This window comes from Capsicum annuum, chromosome 7 (assembly GCF_002878395.1).
Source record: "Capsicum annuum cultivar UCD-10X-F1 chromosome 7, UCD10Xv1.1, whole genome shotgun sequence".
In the NCBI taxonomy this organism is placed as follows: domain Eukaryota; kingdom Viridiplantae; phylum Streptophyta; class Magnoliopsida; order Solanales; family Solanaceae; genus Capsicum; species Capsicum annuum.
The window spans coordinates 149,277,943-149,282,660 of NC_061117.1; positions in this window are offsets into that span (position 1 = coordinate 149,277,943).

The following is a 4,718-nucleotide window of genomic DNA, read 5'->3' on the forward strand; positions in this document are numbered from 1 at the left end:
TGGTTGGAAATATATATTTAATAATTTATTTAAATAGTTATTTAATTTCTTTATAAGGATTTGATTATATATTTAGTAATATATTTATTAAATTATTTATATTTCCGACAACAGTGGTCAGAAATATATATTTAATAATTTATTTAAATAATAATTTAATTTTTGTACAAAGGTTTAATTATATATTAAGTAATATATTAATTTAGTTATTTATATTTTCGACCATAGTTGACGGAAATATAAATTTAATAATTTATTTAACTAATTATTTAATTTTTGCATAAGGGACTGATTATATATTCACTAATACATTTATATAATAATTTATTTAAATAATTATTTATTTTTTGTATCTGGGAATGATTATATATTTAGTACTATATTCAACTAATTATTTATATTTCCGACCATAGTAGTCGAAAATATATTTATATATATATATAATAATTTATTTAAATAATTATTTCATTTTTCGTATAAAGGTCTGATTATATATTTAGTAATATATTAATTTAATTATTTATATTTCCAACAACAGTAGTCGGAATATATATATTTTCGGAGTTTACCGCCATATATTCTAACGGTTGTAGTCATAAATAACATCATAAAAATATTTTGTAAAAAATAAAATTAAAAAATTAAGTTTTTTGACTAAAGTTGTCGGAAATTTCCGACTAAGTTTTTCAATCGGAACTTTTAGTCAAAAACTAGCGAATTTCTAGTAGTGCCTACTATAACACACTAGTAGGCAAGCCAATCCCATAGTCTGAAACTACTAGTAACGAACTACGCATAAGAGTGAAAGGAGGAACGTAGAATAGATGAAATAAACGACTAAATTCCATAAGATAATTCCATAACCTGGTAGAATCAGTACAAGAGCTTCTACCATACGAAGTATACAAATGAGGTATTAAATAAATATACCAATACAACAATCGCTAAATACAACATATAGAGTCTACTCAGTACATAAGAGGGAGAAAAGTAATACTCTAAACTTTAGGAGCTCACCTTATGTCTCCAAACCATGGCTATCCAAACAATGCACACAACATCGACGATAACTCGTACTATGATCGACAGGTAGCAGACATATACTATGAGTACCAAACATATGGTACTCAAGAGGCAACTGCCAACTGAGCTCCAAAGATACTGCAGATAGATGTAAAATATTAATAGAATGGAAACTACACCCAAATGTCAAGCAACCATATAAGAAAACAAGTAAGATAATAAGGATAACTATCCTATTCCTAACCATGAAAGTAACCTAATAAGTCTAAAGATATATTAACAATGGACTATCATATTCCATCCATACTCAGGAATCTCAACACTATACCATATATCACTATCGAATATGAAAAATAAAGGTGAAACAAAGCATATATGTGCGTAAAGTGCTAAAGAATGAATACACAATCTAAATAAATTAAATGAAGGGATATATGTAACACCATAGTTATATATATTTATACAAGTTGAACTAGAGGTACAACCTAAATCATCAGTCTAGCATTTTTAGTGCCTCATAATCATAGGAGGAACTAGTGCTAAATTAAATCAGGGTTTCTAATCCATACATCTAATCATGAGATAATCAGACATAGTAATATAATCATAATTTAAAAGATCAAGAATCATACCTCAAATCTCAATACGAAATCGCTAACCAATTTGTCACAAACTAGCCATAACAATGATCATAACACTACTAATAACAATAGCAATGACAATGCGAGTAACTTGCTAGTTCTGACAAACAAAACCAAATCGAGCCTTTCATGAACCCTAACAACCCTACGATTAGGAGGTTCAATCAATGTACAATAAATAATAAGTCATACTTATAACTCATATCTATTGACCACCATAAGGATGATAGATATTGGTGCATATTGGTAAGAGTAAATGCTCATTCAAGGATTAATGAAACAAAATCCAAAATACCATAATTGATCCAAGTATCATAATGTATATCGGAAGTAAAAATAGTAACTATAATAAATATCATATTCGTCATCATCACAACCATCAACATCTTAAGCATCCTCTGAGATAGACCCGGGTATATAAGCATGTCATCATAATTGTAATACCCTGTATATTTCTAAGCTAGAAAATGAACCATTATTCCTACGCATGAAACCTCATATCCTATGATTCATGTTTGAGTACATGAATTAGGACGAGTATCTTAGTTATAATAGAGCTTATGATATATTAACCATGTTCATAAGAGTCACTTAGAGTAAGCCAAGCTAAGAACTTTTGAATCCACCAAATTTTCATGTGTGATTTCAAATAGGTCATATTTAAACGAGAATAACTATGTTTATAGGTGGTATTTTGGCATATTTATACCCTATAAATTGTATATAATTGAATGATCTTTCCGTCGATACCAAATTTGCCTAAAACAGACACCCGGTGAAGAAGTTATGATGATTTAAAGTTTCAGCAGTGTCATTTCATCAATGGCGCGTCGCCCCATAAGCCAAAATGACATTTTCGAATTTCCAGTGTCTCTCCGCGATTCGACCATGTCGCGGTGAGTTTCCATGTCGTAATCAAGTGGCAACATGATGTCTTCACGTCACGCTAGGGTCCTAAATCAGGAAAAATTTTACAAAAATTAAAAGATGCATCTAGAGGGGTATTTGAGTCATCTTCCCACATCTATATAAGCTCCCAAACACGGAATTAAGCCATTATTCCAAAACATACTATTTTTCATCAAAATCCTCTCAAGAAAACATTAGGATTTCAATTGGGGGATTCAAGTTTAAGTGAATTCTACCATCAAATTCCAAGAATCTCTCCATTAATCTTCACTAAATCAAGAACTAAGGTACGCGTAGTGTTCATCTATGGATCCATTTCATTCATAAAGCTCAAGAACCATGTTTTAAGTATTATTTTATGATTTTCTTGTTGTGATATGAACATGTACATGTTGATGATTGTTTTTTAAGTTTCAATATGATATTTAAAGGTGTTATCATAAAGTCTATGTGTTTGTTAATTGAAAACCCATGATCTTTATGTGGTTTAATATGGTGAGATTTAAGAACACATCTAGGCTAAAAGAATGCATGCAAAGTGTTTGATAAAAGGACTAGGATGATATAATTCATGTCCCATGATTCAATAGTGCTTAAATGACAAGTCCACATTCTATGCTCTATGATTTAACATAAATTTCACGTTATTGTTATGTGTTGTTGTTGTGATATGGAATGAGTATGATATTAAATCTATGCAAATATATACATGTTGTATGCATTCCATTCCATCTAGAAGAAGTTGAGAATTATGTATATTATGAAATCCCGTACTTATGATATTGTGAATTTTGGACTCTATTCTTATGATCAAGTCAGACATGTGTGTCAGTTTACCTCCATCGAGTCCTGGGGGTACTTGTACCCGAAAAATATAGTTGTGTGCCTAGAGCTATGTCATGATTTCACGATACTCTCAGTAAAGCCATGTTCCATAGAACTCAGTCAGTCATGTGACTCAGGAAAGTTCAGTAACTCAGTTAATCTCAGTTAATCTCAGTTAATCTCAGTAATCTCTGTAATCAGTGATATCAAAAACGTCAGAAATTCTAGTGCTCTCAAAAAGTTTAGTAATCTCCGTAATTCAGTACTCTCAAAAATCTCAAGAACTCAGTACTCAGTAAGATCAGTACTCTCATGAACTAAGTTTAGCTCTGCTAAAAAAACTCACTAATGTTAGTTCAGTCAATCTGTTCAGTTCAATTAATCAGTTCAGTGTCTATTCACACCAAGTGAACCCAAGGATGGAGACTCACCTATTATAGTCAGAGGGTGTGATTCCTAAAAGTAATCCTTGCGTTCCAGAACTACGTAGCCATCGTAGGTTGAGATGTCCCTACCCATAGGGATAATGCATCTCTTTTGAGTTTACTGATAGTAGGGAAGACAGAATGACCTCCCAAAAATAGAATAGGGTTACTCATATGTTGTCTCTACTCGTGGAACGGTATTGAAACCCTTCTAGATGGGGTTATAGGTTGGACCCCAACCAGTTCAGTTCCGGGGCATACCGATTAGATAATTACCTTCCACAGTCTTAGTTTCAGCTAAAGTCTCAGTTTCAGTCTCAGTCTTGGTTTTAGTAATAGACATATAGTTTTTCAGAATATCAGGACTGTCAAATATAGTCAACTCAGATACGATATGGAACTTCTCAAAACTTGTATTATCAATATTCGCATTCATGACTATCAGATACAGTCAATCAGTTTAATTTTTCATAATTATACTGTTAGATACGGTCGACCAGACCAATCCTTCATAATTAGGAATTTCATACACAGTTATTCATGTATCAGTAACATAGTACTAGTCCCTCAGTATTCAGTAATACAGTATTCGTTCCTCACCTATTAGTGATTTACATGCTCAGCGTTCAGTACCAGTTCCTCATAATTTAAACTGTCAGAAATAGTCGTCCATCTATTCAGTATCTCAGTATCAGTACACTCTTGTTGTCAGTACTCAGACCCAGTAGTTAGTATCTCTACGAGTTCAGTTACAGTTATGTATAGATGTATGTATTCTCATGTTCATATCAGTCAGCATTGTTCATCCATATAACCCTTTGCATTTAGCCTACCTCACATGCGTACTTAGTACATTCCAATGTACTGATGCATTTGCGCTATGGTGCTTTCTTTT